This window comes from Corvus brachyrhynchos, unplaced genomic scaffold, assembly GCF_000691975.1.
Source record: "Corvus brachyrhynchos isolate BGI_N302 unplaced genomic scaffold, ASM69197v1 scaffold101, whole genome shotgun sequence".
Classification (NCBI taxonomy): domain Eukaryota; kingdom Metazoa; phylum Chordata; class Aves; order Passeriformes; family Corvidae; genus Corvus; species Corvus brachyrhynchos.
In genome coordinates, this window is record NW_008237239.1 from 19,343,393 (window position 1) to 19,352,941 (window position 9,549).

A 9,549-nucleotide genomic window follows, 5' to 3' on the forward strand; every position below is an offset into this window, starting at 1 on the left:
AGGCACCAGGCATTGAGCTGTTTCCATATGGGTTCTCTTACATGGGTTTTCTATTTCTATAATGTTGAAGGAAGGAACTCATGCACAGCTATTTATAAGTGTCACTAATTTAAGTGATAGTTTTTATATCCTAGCTTCAGAAATAAACACAAAAAAAAAAAGAAAAAAAAAATCACAAAATAAGGAACCTAGATTATGCAAATATTTTGTACTGAAACATATTACTTGAAAAACAGCAGAGGAAGTGAAATATTCAAAATCTGTGCAACATAAAGGAGATTAATTCCAAATAGAATAAATGTCATACATTTCCAAGAACAATTTTTGTCTTTAAGAGGACAGACTTGAAGCTTATAACAACTGAAAAATTACATATTTATTTAAGGATACTGACCTACTCACATGAGGTCTGGGAAATCTTAACCAATACCACTTTTTAAAAATATTATCTAATTATTGCTTTTGTCAGTGTACGACAAGAAAAGGATCATTTTTTCTGGGAATGAGGATCCAGCAACCTACCCTTAAAAAGTTTAAGCATCAATTTTTCTGTAAGTGGTTTACAAGTTCAGGCTGAGTCCAAGGTAACAGAATAAACTAAAAAGTAATAGAAATATTGGAATGTATCTTTTTTTTTTTTCTCTTTAGAAACTTGAATATGGGACATGTCATCATCATCTTCATTCTTAAAGAGGCACCTGAGAGCCAAAGCTCCTTTCTTCTTTTTTTTTGTTTTTTTTGTCCAGTGTTCATTCTGTGCTTGAGGTAAACCATGATCTCTCACTGTCATACATTTATCACTGTCATAGACTGCAATATTTTTTGAATCTGAAACGTGCCTCAAAGCCTACTTAATATGAAAAAATAATATTCTCTTCCCTGGAAAAATAATACTCCTTTAGTATTTCAATGAGAAGAAGAATATTGTCTCTTCTGACAAAGATGTGGAATGCATTTCAAAATTTGCCTTGTATTAGGCAATACCTGTAATTCTAGAGGGTAGTATAAGGGGTTTCATGGTAATTGAAATCTAGAGTCCATTTGGACTGTCCATTTGCAAGTTCTGACCACAATTCTACGATAGGAGAAAAGTAAAGACTAGAAAATACCTATTCATATGTTTTCAGTTGTGTGCATTACCCAAACTTAATTTTATTTTTCTCCTGGAATGCACAGATGGACTAAGGGATAATTAGCTGGCCAGATTTCATAAGGAAACACTATATAATTCACTTCATAAAATGCTTATACCTTAGTTCCTTTTCATGCTGGACAAGGAGGAAAAAGGTTTCTGTACGAGTATTTATGTCTCTCAGATATATGTTATGGTTATCTATTTGATGTGAACTACCAGCAACCACAGATTATTAACAAGGTAAAAAAAAAATAGTCTGGCAAATTGTCAATGGTAAAAGCCAAAAAAAAAAAAAATTTAATTGTTTCAAAAGCAGATGAAAGTATAAAGTCTTCATCTAAAAGTTTTTACTGTATGCAGACACACTGATAAAAGGCAGCTGCTTTTCTTTTTGCAGCTAATGCAGACAGAAAATTCACAAGGACAGTGAGCCTCGCCGAGTGAGATGATGCCATACTTTGCACACTGCATGCTAAATCTGGAACAGAACCTGCTCCCCATTAGGGATGCAAACACCAGTACTCAAGACATGTACGTTTGTACAGGATTGCAGACTGAATGCACTGAGCTCGGTGATTGCTGCATACAGCTCTTAGCAAGTAGCCAGGATCTACAGAGAGGAGGTCATGAAATACAGAAAGAAGATTTTCCTGCTTCATTGCTGTTAATTCCTGGGCAAAATAAGTTGAAGCTATACAAAATAGCAATAGCATCTGGGACACATTTGTGAGTACAGTTGAAATGCAGGCTGTAAAAGCAGCCACTCAAAGAGATTCAGTCCAATTTGTCCATAAAATTCCCCCTAAATTTAGGAATAACCCCTTATTAGATGAAGTAGACAAATAACCACATAATGAGAATGACAGCACTGAAAGAAAAAGCTGTCAGTCAGCAGTCTACATTGATCAGAAGGACAGCTCAATCAGAGATTTAGCAGATCAGGCTATGATTTGTTTTGTCCTCATTTTTTGCCCTCAATTCTTTTCCACAGTGTATCATTGAAAATAACTGTGATTCATAATTAGCTTTTGATTACATTACCAGATAGGATAATTAAAATATCAGGATGCATCCCTCTTTCTAGAGTTTCTCAAATCATGCTGTGACATTCTATGACTACCCAGAAATTTTTCTTTGCTTTCTCAGTATCAGTCAGTGCTTGTTGATTGCCATAATTCTGACCAGGAAGAAATCACCTGCTTTTTGGAAAGAAATTCAGATTTAACCTAAACTACATACATAAGTTTAAAGCTAGGATGAGTTATTTAGGGTGCATTATTCTCTGAGACACAGCAAATGTTGAGTTACCAAACAATTTACCTTCAAGCAGGTGAGCAACCAGCTATCCCACACCACCTGCACCTGAAAAGGTACATGTGGATCACCTCTAACCTATTTAGGGTGAAAAAACAGTAACAACACAAATTTTGAGCAAAACTTAATGTATGTACTGCTAGAGGAAAGCATGCTGGAAAACATTCACTGCCACCCTTAGTTGCCACCTCCTCCCTTCTTTCCCTCTCTTTAACTGATCACAGTTTTGCTCTAAAACCAGAAAGTAAATGCAGGAGCAATAAAAGGTAATAAAGCAAGTGTTCAGCCAAGTATCATTGTGCAAAAAACATGTTACCTGCAATAGATTTGAATGAACAGATTAAAGAAATTTAAAAACAAAAATAATCCACTTAGAGTATCTCACAGTCAAGAAAAACCTCACTGTCCCCTGCCACAGCTGCAGAATGCTTGACCTCCCTGAATATCATACTTCAATAGGCACTGCAAATGTTTTAAAGAGATCTGATGGTCTAACTTCTTTTAAATTCCTAGAGACACCACTTAAAAGATAGGAGCTCTAGAAAAGTAATAATAAATGTGTTGAGAAGTAGGTTTCTGAAATTCCTCTGACCAGCCTGTTTCAGGACTGAAATGACAATAAATGTGAGTGAAGAAGTGATGAAAACTGCATTTCTTCCTATCTTCATGCAGAGCACTGATAACATTCACATCTGGTTATTGTTCTAGGAATGTACCTACAGAATCTATACCAGTATACAGGAGCTGGGCTCTAGGGACAAATATCACTGGAAGATTAGGGCATTTAAAAAGGGAAATGGTTCTATTTTAATTTGTTTGTTTGCTCCTGTGAAAAACTGCTTTACTGACAAATGAGGACTTCCTTGTCGCTGAGCTATTTATTTTCCAGTTAACAATAAATAACGCTTAGCTCACACAAGTGTTAGGAGTCATTGCTTGTATATATCAAGGGGAAACCAGACTTCACAGGATGGATTTACATACTTTATTGGGCATTAGCATACACTAGGACCACTGAGAACGACTACACATGCAGTGTGTACAATGCATTGCATGCAATTAATGAATCTGGGAACAGATGTATATTTTCACAGACCTTAAGTATCAGCCCAATAAATTACTGACACTGATGTTATGTATGATATTGCATATTTGGAACCATTATTAAAGCAGCCTAAAAACGACAATGGATAAGCATTTCCAATGTTACAGGTGTGACAAAGCGCATTTAAAAGAAAAATAAATAAAATAAAAGGCATAATTTCTCATTCAGAAAATATTTGATCTCTAAGGCCCTTTTGTCCCATGGTACTGGAAACTCAGATGAATTCAGGGGAATCCTTGTTTTATAATTATATATATATTTGTACAATTTTATAGATATATATTTCTATATTTATATATGTACATACATATATATGCACATACATAATATATATGTGTATATATATAAATAATCCACACATATGTGATTTGGTTAGATGGGTCTTCAGTCCAATTCAGCACAGTGATTCAGATTAATTTGCTCTTTCTTTGAGTATCACCTCCGTGTATGACTAAATGTACCTAGCCTACAGATTAATTTTAAATTAAAAATTTCTTGGTTATACAAGCTATTCAGCCATGTCCATCTGACCTCTTACATCACTGATATCAGTGGACCGGTATTTGGAAGGAACTGGGAAGAGAATGAGACACCAAAAATACACTACTGGAAGAATATTTTTTTCCTCATAATAAGACTCCTTTGAGTGCCTATATGATCATTTCACTTTACTTTCACACACTTAATAATAAATTGTTCACAGCATCACGGAGATGTGTTGGGTAAACACTGCAAGTTATGAGGCAAATTTACTGCCTCATAAACTCACAGCCAAGTAAAGCTGTCATTTGAAAGAACAATTAAGCCATTATTCTGTTCCATGGAGAGCGTAGGATATTCCTGAAACCTGTAAATTCACAGAAAAGGGAAGATGGTCATATGTTCAGAACAAATCTTAACATTTTATTAATACTGAATTTTCTTGCAAGCTTCACACCAGCATATATTTTCTTTGTTTACCAGAATTTACAATCTATCCACTACTCCTTACTATATATACTGTCAAAAGGCAAAGGAAATACAAGAGTACCCTGTCATGTTTTGGTTTTATTGTCTGGGACTAAAGTACTTTACTTGAAGTCCTGCTAGTGAGATGTTGCTGAAAAGAGAGAAAAGAAGATCAAAAAATAAGACTTTTATCTCTGAGCCATGAAAAAATCTGACATCTGGGGCTACCATAAAAATTGCTAGTGTGGCCTGAAGATTGTCCAGATATAGATAGAGGATGATATTATAAAATGTTTCTGTTGTGTAGCATGTTTTTACTACTCAGTCATATAAAATCACAATAGGATCTTTAATCTTTAGGGAACCACAAGATAAAACTTCACAAAGTGTCTTCCTGAAACACTAGAATAATTCTCAGACCTTTGTGAATGCTGTAGGTGCAAGCAGTATGGGATTATCACCTCCTGATTGTGCAGTTTCCAAGAAATGAAACCCCCACAAAAGGTATGCATGTGCTGCTTGGTGGCAGCAGAAGTGATAACTTCCCTGAGAACCTGAGTCCTACATGACCTTCACATTTGACCACAAGGTTCATTGATGTGTATCTCTTGCACACAAAACTAAATGTGCAGTGCAGCTATTTTGCTATGTGTTAGGCTAAACCAATATGTGTGTAAAAGATTAAAGAATGAGGCTGAACTGGGTCATTGAATGGGGAAAAAAAAGCCTAATTTGTAATTTAAGCAATGATGGTTCTGTCAGTTCAACTTGGAACAAGAGCACAAGCCTAAACTCCTTCATTCTCCTCACTGTCACGAAGGTGACCCACATTTCACATTTAATTAGAAGTGAGCTAACTGGACTTCCCTGTAAGGACAGCCAGGCTGAAGCTGCAGGAACAGCTCATATCTGAGTTCTCTGCTTTTAAACATGAATAGTTCATAAATTTTTCAACACAAACTGAACTTTTTTGAGCAACTGGGGACGTGAAGTTGAAGCCAAACTCCGGCAGAGCTCCTAAGGGCTGGGTGGGAAGAGCCCTCTTTCCCTCTGGTGCCACTGCAGAGATGTGTTGGAGTGATGTGTAGTTCCATGGTGTCTGCAGATTCTGGAATCCAGTCTGCCCAGGATCCAGCTCTGCCAGTCCTGGGAAATGAACCAGAGCGAGAAACACTGGAAAATTTCAGAGAGAAAAGCTGGTGTAGCTCATCCTCTTGAGACCATAGTTTCTATCTGAGGATAAGAATTACAAACCCCAAAACATACATAGCACAAATGTAAAGCTAATGTGGAAAATTCCTATCTAAAATTCTATGGACAATACCACAAGATTCATGTTATAACCCAGATAAAAGGTATGCTGTATGTTTCAAACTCTCATTACTGCCATGGGACTCATATAAATGTACTAAAAGCCAGAATAAGCCCCTTTAAATTATTAATTGCAGTTACCTAATAATAACTCTGTGAATAAGAAGAAAAATTGTAAAAATGTACTATTAAAAACATATTAAAACAATAAAACATGTCAAGTGCACTGTACTTCACCAAGCACTTTTCTGTATAATTTAAACCTTTGTACAAGTATCTTTAAGTAAAATTACACTTTTTTGCCCAATTTAGTATTTATGATATTAATTTCCAGAGAGTGTGTATGCTTTGCTGAATGCTCATTTCTGAGCACCACAGTGACTCTCACAGTGGAAGCAAAGAGGTCCCAGATGTTAGATTTACCCATTGTTGACATTTCTGAGTTTTAAGAGCAAAAAAGCTCATAGGTCTGTAAATGAGCTGAGCCACTGGAAACTCTCATTCCAGGGAGACAAGCCATGGCAGCAACTTGGTGCAGCTTTTTTTGATCCCAGGGGGCACAGAATGTACAAAGTGTGTCGATATCTTGACTGACTGTGGGCTAAAAGCTTGTGTGCAACTGTACAGTAGTAAATGACTTAACCTGGTCTCAGGGTATGGAGAAAATTCCTAAGAGAAAGACATGCAAACCCTACTATTTTTTTGTGCACTTGAGAACACTTTTTTTTTTCAATACACCATTATGAAGCCATAACTCACAGGTCTATTATAAATTTGAAGTATTTTAGGGTTTTTTCAGATCATACTGAAACTTTTCTATGAAACATTGCTATAACTTTCTGCAAACAAAACAAAAAAACATGGAGAAAAATACAGAAAATGGCTTTAAGCATAACCTCTAAAATATGGTGCTGTAATCCACAGCTGTAAAGATTAGTGGTTGGTTGTTAAATTATTTTCTGAGAATTTCACTTCTGTGCAGCTCACTAAATTCCCTCTAATTAACATGCAGTTAAAAAGTGAGCAAATTTTTAATGGTGTTACACTCTGGGCTTTGCTCTGGAAGAAATTACACTATATATCTTTTTATACAGTTAAAATTTCTCTAACTGGAAATAAAACCTTTAAACTTACCTAAAAAATGTTCTCCACTGCTAAGATACTTTCTCTTTGGATATAGAGATTTTATTTTTACATTTTTTATTAAAATTGCTCTTTAATTTTTCATGGTTATTCTAAACTCTCTATTCAAATAAGGGAAATGCCTTTCTTAGATGTCTGTTCTTAGTGGTTTTTAAATTTCAAATTCTGTAGAAAATAAAGAATTTTAAAAAGCAATTTCTGAGAGGGTGCAACTGTTTGATTTCAGATAAAGCAGAAGAAGACCCAGCATATTCTATTTTCCCTGTCTCAAGTTACAGGAGTGGCATCTACACCCCAGGGATAGCCAGGACTTGGATTGTACTAAAATGGTACCTCCAAAGGAATAACTTTGGGACCCCCAACTCCAAAGACCAGGGTGAAGAACAACCAGCAGGATGCTGCAGGAATCCAGGTGTGGTATCTTTCTATTTAAGCTCTCAATAGCATGGGCATAAGAAATGTATTCGAACAAGCTTTGCTTCCAGTGAAAAGACATTCCTCAGAAACCAAGGAAATTCTTGTGGCCAGCCAGGAGACAGCTATCAGCAAGGAGGACAGAAGAATATAAAGAATGTAGGAGAAAGAATGTAATGAAAGGAGGAAAATTATATACTGAAATTAAAAAAAAAAACCACAAAGAAATCAGTGTCTAGATGAGATTCTAAAAATCTAGCCTCAAGAGAGGAGAACTGAGAACTTCTAGTTCATTGCAAGATAAAAGTTCTTTAATTTTTAAGATATAAATTCCATATTTTAAACCCAAGTGAATAAAAGTGTGATGCAGTTTTCATACTCATAATTTCCAATGGCAAAATTTTGAAGTTATATGTACTCTATAGTTAGATCTATGATCACATACTGCTTTTCTCGCAGAAGAAAACCTCTCTCTAGTATTCTTTTTTATCCTTATAATTGTGTTGCTCACTCTTTTCAGCTATGCTGGCTAAATTCATCAACACATAATTAAAGAAAGATGATTAAAAGTATGACTGCAATGTTAGACTGCAATTTCTTATCATCCTAATCCAAAAAGACATTGTTTGGTAGAGTATTTTTAATTTATTCAAAGTGTACCTTAAACTGATCAATTTTGCAGTCCTTGGTTTGGAATACATACGTTTAAGGATACATTGTGTGTATAGTATACACAAGGCATTGTTTTATGGTTATTATATTTTATAGTTATTTTACTTACATACATAAATCAGAGGAAGATCCTTCAATAAATGACTACAACGAAGCTAGCAAGGCTTGTATTCACCCCGGTATATACTCACTGTATATTATCAGTGTTGTCTGTACTGGAATTTTATTTCTCAGACTTTGGTTTTTTCCTGTATTAAATTTATTGGTTGTGTGAGTGTTGCACATCTCTGGGAACTTATCTATCTCATGCAAGTTAATGATTCCAACGACGAATATAGATTATGATATATGACAGATCTGGATGGCTGAGTGAATGATCCATGCAACAAATACAAATCAAAATCAAGATTTCTTTTACATTCAGGGCGATCACAGTATTGGGAGGAAAAGGACATAAACTACTTGGATGATGTATTTTACTTGTGGAAAGCAAAGCCAGTAAATTTCTGAAACCACATATGTAGTGCTTGGGGAATACATAACTGCTCTGGATGGTTTGGCACTCTTTAACCAAGATATGCCATAAATGTTTGGGGGGAAAAAAGGTTTAATGATTTAGGTTTGGGGGTTTATGATGTCACCAGAACAAAGGATGATTTGGATGCTGAAATGTTTGGTAAGAACATTGGGCTACAACTTCTATTAAATCACAAACATACTGTGAGTAATTACTACTAAGCCTCAAACATACACCCACAGCTGAAGATGTCTAAACACACTAATGCTGGATAGAAAATTTAGCAAAGACACAGACTTTAAGTAACCATTAGGCCACTTGCCCTTTTTGACAACATTCAAGACTCATCAGTCTACAACACAGAAAATGTCTCTTGACTGTACTGTGTCCATCTGAAAGGTAAATAGCCAACTGTGTCACAAGCACTGAATTATGCTGCTTGGCATTGTGCTGCCTCTCTGCCTTTCCCGTGCTTCCCTTCTTTCTAGAGTTGGGGCCAGATAGTCAATGAATTAAACTGCAAAACACACTAATCCCTGACCCTGAGGTTAGAGCTATCATAAGCACTGACTGGAAATGGCTGCAAATAGTTCTTGTCATGCCCTCTCTTTCCATTGGAAATCGAGTAATGACACAGGCAGTGAGTGGGAGCCCTCGCAAAGGTCACAGATTTACACCAGCTGAATCAATTTCTTATATCAGCATTGCAGAAGCTGTGGAGGAGTTTTTTCCTGAGACTTTGTTGGCTTTAACAAATTTTGTACATATTTTTTTTTCCTCCTCTAGGAAAATAAACAAATTAAAGGATGTTAGACAGCAATTTCTGTCACTGTTGTCCGCAAGGATGGTGCGAAGAATGACACGAATTCAGGTCAGAGAAGGTGGTTGAGGCCAACCCTTTAATGCCAAAACCCCATCTTTTTATAGCATGATTCACAAAAGTGGTATAACGTTATTGGGTGCTTGACCATACACCTCCCAGAGTGGTTG